This window comes from Corapipo altera, unplaced genomic scaffold (assembly GCF_003945725.1).
Source record: "Corapipo altera isolate COAL_440 unplaced genomic scaffold, ASM394572v1 2b, whole genome shotgun sequence".
Lineage (NCBI taxonomy): Eukaryota > Metazoa > Chordata > Aves > Passeriformes > Pipridae > Corapipo > Corapipo altera.
Genome location: NW_020884874.1, coordinates 34,360,952 through 34,375,936, shown reverse-complemented (window position 1 = coordinate 34,375,936; position 14,985 = coordinate 34,360,952).

Sequence of the window (14,985 nt, the reverse complement as noted above, 5' to 3'; positions counted from 1 at the left end):
CTGAGTCTACTTGTACTTGTGATCTGAACTTCTGCCTTGTTTACATTAGCCTTCCTATTTCGCATTTTACAGAGGGAAAGAAACCGAAAGACTAAGTGACTTGCTGCGGATTACACAGAGAAGTAAATCAGCCATGACCAGAACCTCATTTAGTGCTGCACGTATTAGCTTAAATTAGATTTGCAGCATTATTTGCTCTGTTTTGTTGCACAGTATTGTAAGGGATTTGGCAGAAGATTTGTTTAATAAAATGACTGCAGGAGAAATAGAGTCTGAAAATAATGTGCCATGTATCTGAGTTCAAAATGTACTAATTTATAACATTAAGGCAAGCCAGCATGCATTTTGAAACACTTCTTATAAGACTTTCACTTCTCCCAGACAACATGCATTGTCTATGTGGAGATGAATAATTGCTGTCCTTGAAAGCCTGTACACTAGAGCTGGCGGAAAGCCGTGCTGTCAGTTGTCCCAAAGGATGTGTTTCTATGAAGTACTCACCAATTAAGAACACTGACTCCTCACAAAACTTTCCTGAACTTCACAAACAGTGCTGCCCTGTGGGAGACACTGCTGCAAGTTTCCCTTCAGCTTGATTTGGGTTATTCAGAATTGAAAAGTTCTCCTCCTCAGCAAGCAAAATAAGCTGTTTCATCAGGCTTTTCCAAAAACTGAGATCCTTCCTGCAGCCTCTGGATGCAGATCCTGATGCACATGTGGACCATTTTCCCTAGAGTTTTGCAAGAGGGTTGAGGTTTCTTTTGAAATAAATTCTGCACTTCGGGAGCTACTGTGAGGCAGAGGAATGCTTTGGGACTGGGAAGAAGCAGTCTTCCTGGTGGATGTTTTCCTCCTGATTCTATGTCTCTGAGTGTCAGAGGTTTGAAAACAGGTAGCAGATTCCCAGGGATTTATCCAGTCAATTACATCCAGAGAGAAAGAAGTAAATGAACTGTAGAAATTTTTAATAGCTATTTGCTTATGTAGTGAAATAGGCATGACCAGAACGAATAGAGTGGGCAAAACCTAAAGTAGTTACTTGACTCCACCGGTGATCTATGGTGGACCTTGTATGTTTTTATCAGGAACAGATTTCTCTGGCTGGAAGCAAGCAAAGCAGGAGACAAAAGAAGAAAATTGTCTCTGTTAAAACTCTTTGGAGGATGCTGTCTGAGAGGTCTAGTAATTAGATATGCATGTAAGTCAGGACAGGTGTTTGCCTGGGGTTTTTTTAGCTATGTGACTTAGCTACTGGGTTATGTTATTTTGCAAGATAATACAGTCATAGAAATAGTTTAAATTGCTTTATATAAGAAATTTCTAGTCAACCATGTCACAGTGATGTCTCAAGGTAAATTGCAGCAAAGCTTGTAAGAACGTTTTGCAAATTATTTAGGATGTCATAAACAACCTTTTTCTGGTTTTAGTGATACTGAGAAATCATAATTACTCAAGTAAGACTTTACCCCTCCAGTGACAACAGACAGGTGATTAAGACACTGTTTGACAATAATACTATATCTCATATGCCACTCAACAAGGATAATTTTTTTTCCTTTCAGCAGGCTATTGTGAAGCTTTATTATTGCTTATAATGAGGTTCGTGATATTACAGTGGAAATTGTACCAGTAATTACTCAAGTCAGAATATCCTGACATGAGAAAATAACATTTTTCAAACCCCAATTAACTGAGCTGAGTGAAGATTCAGAGCTACATGCAGGTTAGTATTGGTGACCTATAGAAATGATAAATGTATAATTATTTCTCAAACATTCAAGCCAGCAGTTACTTAAGCCATTTAAGCAGTAGAAACATGTTTAGGAATACTTTTAGTAGAAGTAGTAAGGAAAGTATTTAAAACAGTAGGTTTTAAATGTGAGGTAGGAACCTAGGCATTTGAAAACCAGCAAAATTCTAAGATAAAACTACTATTTGCAAACAATTTAAAAGTTGAGATTATACAAATTCACTATTGAAGTAGCTACAGCAAATATAATTTTTTCCACATCAGACAACACATGGGTCAACCATCATCATGGTATTAAAATCAGAAAATAAATTAGAGATACTTAATAACCTCATGTGTATCTACTTTATTGAACAAGGTGCCTAAGAACACGTATCCACAATTGAGCATTGCAGAATTGTTGCAGAAGCCACTGCAAAATAACATGCACATATAACTAATTGTAGCTCAAATGTTGAAGTAGCAATCATAAAGGAGGAAATGGGAGGAGAACAAACAGAAAGATGGGAATACGCAGCACAAAAGAGGTTCCAGACTTCTGGTGGCCATGGGTAATATCAAACTCCTTTAAATTGTCATTTTTTGCCTAATTTTGATGAACCTATATCCCAAGCAACCATCCCCAATCAAAAATCAACAACCAAAAAACCAAAAACAACCAAAAAACCCAAACCCCAAAAAACTCCAAACCATTAAGTGGAATACTTTTCAGTGAGCTCTGGAGAAATGAGATAAAATCAATTTCTGAAAAATTGGTTGTGCCCTTATTTGGAAAAGGAAAAGGGCTGAATTTCACTCTTCAGTGTATCAATGTAATTAATTAATCTAAGCAGAACAAAATGTTTCCAGGAAATTTGTAATTGGATCTGTGCCATCTGCGAAGTAATTCTGGTCCCTCTGATACTGTCTTCTCCTACAGGTTTACGGGCTAGAAGTTCTTTGTATACAGGACTGGATTCCTAGAGAGTTTTGACTTCTAATTTTTCACTCTTAAATGTGGGGAATAAAACCAGCTCAGGTTGTACAGGTAACCCCTGAGGTCACTTCATGGGTCCATCACATGCAGGAAGTTACCGAGAAGGGCTAATGATTATCTTGGCAAAAGTATGTCTTGAAGCATCTCAACAAGGACAAAGGGTTTCTTATTTTTTCAATGATTGGCACAGAATATCAGGTACAATAGCAAGAGAGTAAGACTGTGAGTTTCTCATTGCATTACTAGAGTTTCTTTTTCAGGACAGAATTTAATTATCAAGAAAGATCATTAAGACAATATGAATCTGTACCTAAATGGATTTCTAGAAGTAATAGTTACAGTCCCTCCAGCACATACATGAGTCTCCATTTCTATTTTGAAAACTTCTAAAATGTAAAAAGACTTTTTATCAAATCTGATGGGTTTTGTAATGATACAAACTATTTATACTAATATATTGTGACATTTGAGGGAATCTGAACAAGATATAGATTTGTCTATGTATAAAAAAATTATAAAAAGTTCTCTGATTACAGAGTGTTAGGGTCTGTATGAAGTCAAGCAAGTAATTAAAACTAACTGCATTTTCCTTGCTGTATTTCTGTCTGACACCGAAAATGTATATCATGTGATAAAGGAACTTCTGACCCTCAGTTTCAAGTCCTGTTTGTAGAGTCTTCAGGTAAGTAATGAAATTCAAAAACTTTTGAGGATCCCCAAACACAGCTTTCTTTTGTTGTATCTTTTTGCTACTAGAAAAGATCTAGGAAATCTGTGCATGTGTAAAACCAGTCCCAATCCTAAATTCATTGACACTGATTTCAGATGGGATCAAGATGACTTACATAGCAATTTCACTTGATTGGTACTGAACAGTGAATTGAAGAGTCCTTCTTGATGGAAATTCCCGCTTACCTTCTGGCCGTTAAGCTCATTTTGTAATCTTTTAGTTGCTATATACTCCGATCCTATGATGTTACTTGAACTTAAAGCTCATTTTCAAAGCCTAGATAGATAGGATTTAATCCTACTTTTACTATGATGTAATACTGCATAATACTATTCTCTGAGATTACTTAGGAAACTTAAACAGATGCTTAAACTGGGACAACTTTGGTAAAAAGTCTGAGTATGACTGAAACACAGTAACACCTTTGATGCAGAGAAGTGGAAAAATACTTCAGTTAATGCCAAATGAAAGCATGGGATCCCAACGACTTCAAAAAGCAAAAATACCCTTATAAAGATGGATATGAGGAAATTCTGTGAAAAAAAGCAACACAAATACTAGGAAATCCCCTATAGGGGACACTTGGCTTTAGTTAAGGGGCTAAATACTCACTTGGAATGTAAGGATCCTTTATTTAGCTCCCGTTTTTGCCCCCACCACCCATGAGAGTCCCTCACCTGGCCTGGTTTGGATTGCATCAGCTGTTTGTAGTGCTGCTTCCCTTTGCACAAGATCAACAGTCTTTGCTGACAGGACTCGGTCTTGGGACTCCTATGCATCTGCTGAATGTCTGAGAGTCTACATACAGTCATGAATTGCCACTTCTCTACATCTCAGTGAAATTTCAGCTGTTTTGTGAAGGGCTAGGCAGCTTTTTCAGCAAGACTGAGATGTTTCTCCATCCAGAGAATAACGATTAAGGACATGTGGTGAGGAGAGTGGAAGTGTGGGTTAAAGTGTCTCCAGGGCAAAAAGAGGGCAGCAGATCTTCAGCACTGAAAAGGAAATGTAAATTCTGCAATGCATTTCTGTCTGTTTGCTTACTAGAAAATATTTTCATATAAAAGAATATGCTATGGGGTAAGAAAGTACTGGGAGGCATTCACAGGATGATACAGGTTAGCTGAAGAGCTGAACACTTAGGGTTAATTCCCAACTTGAGTCTCAGAAAATCAGCTGAAGGCAATCATTCTGTGTAGGAGTTAATTGAACCCTGAAGAGTCAGATAGGCATAATGAAGCTAGAGAGTGGGGAAATACTAGACCTCTGAGAGAATAAACATGAGTATGGATATGTTAAATGAAGCTGGGAAATGAGAGAGGAATTATCACTTGCATTTTGTTTTACTGCTTATTGAGGATAGACAAAAACACTGTGAGGGACTTTTACCACCCTGTTCCAGATTTAAATTGACAGACTGTGCAATCCAGCTAAACCTGAACCTTTTGGTTTTATTCTTTCTGCTATGACCTCAGTTTTATAAAAGTTTACTAAAGGTTGAAAGGCAATTGCAAGTCTAATGGATAATAGCAGCTCAAAGCCTGCAAGTACGCCTATGCCTGTTTGAAAGGCTCTAACGAGGACAAGGGAGCTTTGTTTTGAAATCTAAGAGCATGACTGCTCTTGAAGAATTTTGCTCTTTGCAAGGAAAATTGTCTCACTTGCACAAAGCAAAGACCTCTGTTTTGCCTCCGGTCAGCATCGCCCTGCATTCTCTGGTTGAGTACTGCTATGGAAGTGCTACAACTCCAGTCTGTTTTTTGTCATTTTTTGTTGAGCCTTTGGTGAGCTGGTGGTGGGTTCATTTGGTCACCTGTGGATGAGGCCTTGAAATTTCTTTGGAAGTTGTTTTAAAAGTAACTTACGATAACAAATTCTGTTATTCTTGCAGAACAACTACATTTCTTTTCTAATACAAGTAAACTTCTATTGATCAGTACTCATATACCAACTTTGTCAAGTTTTTGCTTTTCATGCCTTGCTTCACAAATCGTGCATTAAATTTGTTTGAGAAATACAATAGCAAGTTAGGGACATATTATGGTTCTTGAAGCAGAACACAGATCATAATTTATAAGAAGATATCAAACATAATCAAAATATAAAATTCTACTGCAGGCTTAATTTTATTTAGTGTCACAAATAATTAGCTTTTCATTAATTTTGGAACAAATGTTTTACTATACTTGTTCCAGAGCTTTTCGAAGTCTCTAGATGTAAAGATAGCAAATGGATGACAAAAGAAAACCCAGGAAATTCATATCTTAAAACATCAGTTTGTTTTACTAGCTGGGATTTATTCTATTGTACCCTCTTTCTTTTAATAATTATTGCTAGCAACAAAAAATTCACTATAAGTTAACTACAATTCAATTCAATACATATCTGAATCAAAATAACAGTCAGCTACTGCACATCTGACTGACAGCCCCAGGGGTCAGATATGAGACTACGTGGCTGACTACATGTTCCCTCCCTTACAAACACTCTCTCACTTGCTCAGGGGGAGGTTGTGCGTCTTATCTGCAACAACAGGTCAGGGGAAGTAACTGCTGTAGCCTTGCCAGAAAACCGTTCCTTGAAAGTGCTCCCAGCACCAACACTAGGAGTACTGTTCTTTCCCTCTAGAGCCTAGGAGCAGGTGGCTCTCCTGAAGGTGGCCCTCATTACATGAAAGAGGAGCTATAAATTAGTGCAGGTTGGATATGTAGGAACCCTCTCTGCCTTTCTGGCTGTGATCTCTTCTGCAATTTGTGCTGGTTCAGTTTGGGGTGGTACTGCAGTATTCTGGGGAAGCAACATTGCCTGGGTGGTGCATTATCCCTGTAGGCTCCTTGGGCTGTGGTATGGCTGCACCTTGACCTGAGAAGGTGGAAAATGGCTTTGAGTAACATTATTTCCTTACTGCTCCTCAGGAGGGGGAAGAAGGGCATTTAGAGGTAGGAAAGTATGTGTTACTAGTCTGACTTACTCATCTTTAAAAAGTGGCAAACATTGTGGAAAATGTATGCCCCGTATAAGCAAGCTTGCTGTTTCTGTCAGGGCCCTACTGCTGTGCCCTCCCTCCCAGGCGGGAGCCTGGCTGCGTGGCACAACAGGCTGTGAGCACCCCTTCCCAGCCTTGTGTGTTTCTGTCCCACCAGTAGGTAGGAATTCTGGTTTGGGCATGTACCTTTTCTAAGTGATATTACTGTGGGAAGCACTTGCTTGAGCCCTAATGTCTATTTTGGAAGGAGTCACTATGCTACAGCTGTTGCCTCTCTGCTAGTGGGTACTGGAAGTAGTAAATAGTTTGGCCCCTTGTGCAGCATAATTTTAACTTGCCCATCAACTGCTTTTTTGGGGCTTTTTTCCCCAAAGAAATATGAAATGTGAATTATGTGGAGGTGGTATACAACTGTGCTGTGTAGCCCAGCTTTCTGTTCATCTCACAGCATGACAGGATTTTAGCTCTGGTCCATGGCTTTCTGCCCTCAGCTCTCCCCTCAGTCTTTGCCTTTGCTAATAGCAACTGTGGTGATGAGGGGGAATTCTTCCTGGACTTACACAGCTGATAGATGCAGGCTGGCCTTCAAAAAAGTCTTTAATCATTGCTCATTATGCACTTCATTTCTTGAGCTCAGATATACAAGTCTGTATCTCAGTCATATCATGCATTTGTCTGTAAAAATAAGCAGCTACTGTGCTATTCATTTGGAAAATGTAATGGAAATACAGCATGTCGCACACTAAAAAAACTCCAAATCTACAAAAATTGTTAGTTCTGTCTGTTTAAAATTCAAAACACAGGAGAAATTCATTTAGTTTGGGATTTGGGTTTTTTCTTCTCACCAGAAGAGGATGCACATAACACTTGCAGTGTTAAGTGGCTCTATTTTGCTTTCTCATCTTCTGGCTGAGGATCTTTAAAAAGACAAATGCAAACTGATTGAAGGAGAATAAGTCATAATGCATATTTGTGTTTGGACTAGAAATTCTTGATTTCCTATTTATTTTGTGTGCATGCTTTCTGCAGTCTTTTTTGATTTCAACGTTTGTTCTATTGGAGAGGTAATAATTCCCTTTGAAACTAAGGACACTTGATGTTGCAAAGCTCCTGTAATAATAGAGGATTAGTACAGTTCACACTGAATACACTTTGCTAGTTTCCAGACTGTAGGTTTGATCCCTTGAAGAGGAGTTTATGAAGCTGAAGTATGACCTCAGTTAGTGCTGCATTCACTCCTGTACTTAGTGGATGAGATTAAGATTTACTGAGTGAAAACCAAGCAGCATGCACAAACCTTGAAAATAAATTGTAAACAAAACACTCCGAAGTTCTGGTCCTTTCCTCTGTTCAAGGGTGGGGCTTCCACTCTGTCAAAGCCAGAAGGGTTCTCTGTGAATCTTTTCAATGGATGTGTTTTGTTTCTCCAGCATTTCTTCAAATATTATTGCAATTGCTGAAAAGCTCATATGTCTGTTGTGTACAGGTTTGAGTGCCTTTTGTCTGAGTAGACATATTAAAAGAAAAGTGGACAGTTAGTGAATATAACGTGCTCTATTTAAATGTAATTTAGAAAGTTCATTTTCTTGGCACTTTGTTTTTTTTTCCTAAGGTTGACTGAAAAAGAGATCTTCTTTTAGGAACACTATAATTCAGTTATTTGATGTATTTAAGCAGAGTGCATCTTTAGCAGGATCTAGCTTAAAGTCACAAGCGAACTAGTGCCTTGATCCTCAGTCACCCAAAGTGTCTGTGTCACAGTTATTTGGTAAGTTACTGTGAGGTTTTCTATTACTTGATGTGTAATCTTATGTCACATTAATGTTGCTCTTATTGATTTATGCTTAAAGTATTGCTTACAGTCCTCTCTCTATACTTGTAGGCAATCTTACTTTCTCTGCTATCATAGTGTTTCACAGTCTACATTATAGAAAGAAAATTAAGGAAGTAAGTTGTAATTTTTTAAAAATTTCCTGAATATTCTGTAACCAGAAAAATATTGTTCTAGATGTAAAATAATAACTTCATTATGTAATTAGGATGATGATTTTCTTGTACTTCTAAATATAACTACTGACAGAAACATTGACCTGTGTAAAAGTAGTCTGTTTCATCAGTGAAAGTTAATGAAGACTTAAATTTATTTCTTAGGGACAATTCCCTCTGTGCATGCTGAAATATGACAGATGCTCTTACCGTGTTTCATTGCAGCCACATCCAGCCTAGTGAAATACAGCATTGTTATTTTATTATTATGTTGATGTTTCTGCCGAAAATTGACCCTTTCTGCATGACCCAATTGAGGTAGCAAAACTGTTGTTGCTCCTCTTGGTAAGGAAATGTTTAAGCAGTTGTAAGGGATAGGCTGCAGCTACCACCTCTCTCCCTTTTGCCCCAGGGGCCTTGCCATGTGCTCCGCTGCTATGATATTGAGGGGACAGGGATGAGGTTTTCCTTGGTTCCTGCGGAGGGAAGGAGAGTATTTTTGGGTGGTGGTATCTCTGGATGCAGTGAGTGTGGCAGGGTAAATGAAGGCTCAGACATTCTCCCCCACCACTTGAATTGCTTTATTGCCTTCAATTCAGTTTTCTGACCCTGAATTAAGGGCAATGTGACTGTCCTTTTATTTCTTCCCCTCCACTCATTTTGGCTGCAGTAAATGTTCAAGCTGTGCTGCAGCTGCTGAGAAGCCTTGATCCAGCCTGACTGGAGCTGTTGTGTTCAGCTCTCCAACCTCTGACAGAAGTGGCTGCATGCAGCAGGCAAACAAAAGCCTCTTTGTTCAGCCAAGGTGCTGCTGCTGCAATAGGAACAGGGCAGAGATGGGAGTGTGTCCTTGGTATCTCCACTGTAGTACACTGTAAGTTACTCCTTGAAGAGCTATCTAGTGTATTTTGGGGAAAACAGTATCTTCTGTGCTTGTGAGATGAAAACATGAAGTCACAAAATTTACTGTAGCCTTGTGTTGCAGGAGAGCTTTTGGTAGAGCTAATATTTATTGAACATCTTTAACTGGTGTTTAGTTTAACTGGTAAAATTATCATTTTACCACCTTAATGAGGAATATCCCAGAAGGTTGTGCAGGGACTTGACTGAATGCTTCTGAGGGTCAGCAATTTTGCCACAAGAAGTCCCTTCATTTTTTGTTAGGTACAGGATGTAGCATATAAGGCTACCCTGTGTTTGGCAACTCTGCTCTGTGAATGCTTAATGTGTTGCATGGTAAGCTTTGGATATTGGGCTAACTGTCAGAAAATTAGCTCAGGCTTTCTAGCTGTGCAGGTTTGCAGTGCAAACATGATGAAAGTATCCAAATAGTTTGTGGAAAAACCAGTCACCACCTAGTTTAGTGTAGGCGGCACTCAAGTGGATTGTAGCACTTGAATGACGCCATGTGTTGTCACTTGATGCTGCTTTCAGTCTCGTGCACTGGCTCACTAGCCCCAAGGCACACAGGTTATGAAGCCAGTCCCAACATTGTACCTCAACTAAACTGATGCCTCAGTGTAGGAACACAGTGGGGCCCCTACTGTGCTAGCCAATTAGCCCTACTGAGGACATCAGCTAAGCCCTGTCTGTACCGAAGAAAGTCTACTGCAGATATCTGAACTAGGTTTTCTATTTTCCAAGTTAATTCTTCCAGTATTTAGCTATTCAGTAATATTAAGAACTGATTAATGTAGGATATGCCAAGTTCCTGCAGCCTTAATGCATATAACTAACAAATGAGAAAAGTGTTTATTTTTCTACAACTCCTAATAGCCTTCATCTCTGTTCTGTAGAGGCACTAGGCTGGCTTATAATAGCTATCTGTTGCATCCTTTAAACTGAAGGCATCCAATTACTATTGTTGCTTTCTAAACATATTGATTTTAATGGTCAGTCTAGACCTTTCCATTAAACAGGAATGGTGAAGCCAGAGCTTTGCAAAAGTTGAAAATTAAGCCAACCTTCTCTCTAGCTTTGAGCATTTTGTATTTCAGGGGACTCAGCAGGCATGGTTTTAATTTGAAAATGCTAAGTTATGAGCACTGTTCATAATATACTGAATGCCTTATCTGCCACTGTTTGCTGTTGTGTTTCTCAGGTATGTACTTCACAACTAAACTAAGTAAATTGTTTCAGCAGCACTAGGGACACCTTTTTTATTGGAGTAAACAACATTCCCCTGTGAGTGCCACAATTACCAGTGTGTAGGTATAGTCTTCTGTTTATCTCCAGGTTCTGTACAAGTGGTGGTGAAACATTCAAGTGCTGAGCTTGAAAAAGTTAATACTGAGGCACTGAACAAAGACAGCTTCTGCTGAGGAAATTTAGTCATCTTGTTTTAGGAATGAGTGCAAAGCATTTCAACATCTGCTCTCATGGAAAAAAAGTAATGTGGGGGATTTTATCTGTTTACTTGCTTTCAATCAGGAGGAGTAGCTTTTGGTAACTTTAGCATACAACCTAAAAAGAATAGGCAAGTTAGACTTCCCTCCATAAATGATGCACGGATCCTGTGCAGTTTAAAACTTGCCCTACTTTTACTAGTTACTTCTAGCATTTGATATGTACCCATTCACTACAGTTTTCATCCATCTAATACAAGCTTCATTGCACAGATTATAGGAAAGTAGTCATGCACAGCATGTTTCTTCCATATTTGGGATGGTGTAGTGACAGATTGAGGCTAATATGGGACTATGATCATGCTTTCTACTTCTTTGCCATAAGGCTGCATTTTATGGTAAATTAGAGTGGCTGTTGATGGATCTGCATGTGATGATAGTGGTCTGGGATGTGCTCGGACCTCACCACTTGCTGTTGAGATTCTGTGTACGTGTTGTCATCTGCCACTGTGTGTTGCTAGCAGTGTTTTCTTCATCACAGGGATGACCAATCCTTTAGCTGAAGGGTCTCTATCTAGATAGTCTCTATCTATCAGCAGGATTTATATGGTGTTTTCTTCCATTTATGCCAACCACGTACTGCCAAATGATATATTTTGAAGTGTTCTTTTAGTGTGCCTCAGTCTTTCTGTGTTTTGGACATTAAGAGTAATTTCTTCACGAAAGGGTGATTAAACATTGGAGAAGACTGCCCAGGGAGGTGGTGGAGTAACCGTTCCTGGAGGTCTTTAAGAAAAGACTAGATATGTCACTTAGTGGGATGGTCTAGTTGACAAGGTGATGTTTGGTCAAAGGTTGGACTTTATCTCAGAGGTCTTTCCAACCTAAATGATTCTGCTCCTCCCAAATCTGTGTGTAAGTTGTAGAGGAAAATACACATGCGCTTATTCCATAGGTACAAATATTCAACAAAATAAAGAGGTTAAAAGTTGGCTGCTTGCTTGAAATCTGTGTGTTTATGAGCTGCAGGGCAGAGTTCTTTCTGCCCCAGGAGGTCCATCCTTTGGTCAAAAGGACCAAAGAAATTCCTTTTTTGTTCCTTGGGAGACTGAAGTAATCTGCAGGAAATGTTGCTAATGCTCTGCTCCTATTTTGTTCTCCTCTGAAGTAACTTTTGGGGGAATCTTCAGCACACATTGTGCACTCTGATTGCTTTGGACATTAAGGGATGATCAGTGGTTGGGCCTTTTGTACTTGAGCATTCAAGGTTTTCCAGGAGTCCTTAAACAGCCAAACCCGACATCAAATAGGTAATGCACTCAAATGGATAGATGTTCCGTAGTGCAGCATCTGAAAGGGACAGGGGAGTGTTAATCCTTTGCTGCTAGCAGGTTTTTTTCCTCCCCCTTTTACCAGTGGTATTGATACTTAAGAGACCTGATCTCTTCTCAGTGCTGGCACTTGGTGGATTCCATCCTTTAAACAATGTTGCATGTAGCTCTTGTTTGCCTGGGATGCACCAAATATGAAGCTTACATTTTGCTTGTGTAGTGCTGCATCTGAACAGATAGGCAAGTGTCAGCCTTGTCCCAAAAAATTATGTGCAGGGAAGGAGGCTTGATTGAAATTTAGAAAAGGAAAAAGAAAAAAACTGCTGGGCAGATGATGCTGGTCTGGCAGTGTGGCCACGTGATGTTTGCACTGCAGCAACCAGGAGGAGGAATTTAAGTGCAGAGTGGGACCTTGGGAATGCTCTTGAAGAACAGAGGATTTTTTTTCTGAATTCTGTGTCAGTAGTACATCTTTTGGACATTGGCCAGGCAGGAAGTTATCTAGCTCAAGCTTTGAATGAAGAAGTGTGCTGATGAATGCGTGAGTTTTGGCATGAGGTGATTACATTAAACTGAACACTGAAGTCATGGACCTATAGGTGTGTTGACCTACTGACAGAAAATAATATTTCTTTGTGCCTCTTCCCTTTTGTGCATCAAATGGGGAAGTAGTACTTCACTTTTTCACAAAGCAGTTGACGTGTAAGTTATTAAAGTATTTTAAAATGTAATTTATTAAATTTGCTTCTGTACTTGGGTATCCCCTGCTAGAGTAGGAGTTACTATAACTCAGAAGAATATTGATGTCTCTAATCCCTCACTCTGTATGTAATGGCAGCAACCATTACAACCATTATCTATCCCTCAGGAGACAGGTAAAAATAGATTAAAAATCACCATGCAAGTAGTCCACTGTTTTGTTACACAGTAGATAAAAATGCTTTTTGTATTCTTGATGCAAGTAGAATTAATCTTTTTGCAATTCTTGGCCTAGTTAGCATATCTGCCAATATTACTTCTGCTAAATTTTGAAAGTTGCTAACTCTCTTAGGAAAAAAATCTGTAACTACTTCCTGCTCTGACCAGATTTCTTGTGTGTCCCCAGAGACAAAGTGCTTTGAACTTCTGTTTGCTCCATTGTGTGTTATTTGCCTCTATGTCCCACATATGCCATCCCCTCTTTCCCTTCTATTTCTTTATTCCACTCCTAATGTGGTATTTTTAGAAGTGGACTATTCACAATTTTGTGATATTCAGTCTTTTTCTGACACAATATCTTTAAGTGGATTGGGGGAAGGTGTGGGGGTGTGAAGCATGGCTTTTTCTGCTATTCTATTCGTATAAAAGAATGTCAGTCCTGGTTGTCCATTAGATGTTACTGTAATGAAAATGAGTGGTCACTCTGTAGTGACACAATTATTTCTAGCATTACATGATTAATCTTTTGTTTCAGATTCTGCTTAATAACAACAAATGTGCCTGGTTTTAATATGAGGAGCTTAGTTTGCCAAATACTTAGGAATCTGAAGCTTGTGGACAAGTAAAGATGCTTTTTTCACGTATGAAAATTATGGCAGAGTACACAAATCGTGAAGAAGAAAATCAGATATCCTTATTAATGAAGGAGACCCTATTCTTGCAAAATCTCTAGTCAAACATTGTTCTGGAGAGTTCAGTGGGATCACTCTGAGTAAATGCAGCAAAAAAAGGGGGAGGGGGAGGAATTACCAAACCCCACATTATTTCTTTTAAGCTGAGGTTGAAAACTTCTGCTTTTCTTTATGTAGGGTTAAGAAATGGAGTATGAAATGCATGCTTTGGTTAGTCCAATAAAATTGAACATTTAATTTGGGTCCAATTCATATCTTGGTGCTGAAAGAGTGCAATGAGTTCACTGCAGGATAGATGCATCATGCTTATAACAGAAGTATATATGGTAAAGCAATAATAAGATTTCATTGCTTAGTTTCCTCTGTTTCTAATTTATGCATGTTTAGACTGACCAAACAGATCTGGAAATATACTGATGGCTTTTGATATTCCAGTTTGATAATAGATTAATACTTACTTAAGGAAGCATGTAATTGTATGTCTCAAGAATTAAGTGAAGTTCTTGGAAAAGGTGTAAAAAGATTAGATCTATCTGCACATATTTTTAACTTGACTGCAGGTGCAATAATCTTAAACCTTGGATTTGCTTCCCTCAAGATTATCTTGACATATCCCATTTCCCCAGCTTTGGTCTTTCTCTCAGCCTATGGCACTCAAGACTTGTATCTCAGAGGATCAAATACAGTCCTGTAAATCAGAGCTAAATAGTTTTTTTAAAAATCAAGATGATGTGATATAATCACATACAATCTTCTTGTGTCTTCGCTGGGACCACATGTCTGTTTCATAAAGGTCTCTGGGTTTTGTAAAATAAGTGTGGTTTGTGCTCTGAATTTGATGCACTTGGTCCTGGCTCTGTCTTCACACTTATTGGTGCTATGAGGCTGTTTGGGAGAGCATGTACATCAAGTTAAAGGTAGTAACTATGTCTCATGTTGCTGCAGGGGAAGAAGCAGGGACAGAACACAAGAGCCAGGGAATATGTAACAGCCAGGTTCTGTGGCTTCTGATTCCAGCTACGTGTCTGTTATGTGATTGACATCACTCCCACTACACTTTTTTGGTGAGCCATGAGTAAAGGCAATAATCTAGATACTTAATTGCTCAATCTGTAAAGCAGATGAAGCTGCATAATTGGTGTTACGAGTTGTTACTTTAGTGCTGTCACAGAAGTAAAAAAAACTGTTCATATTCAACACAATTAAAAGACTGAGTTATTGCAGTGGTATCTATTTGTGTCTCTGGCTAAGGTCTGATTTTTTTTTTTCTT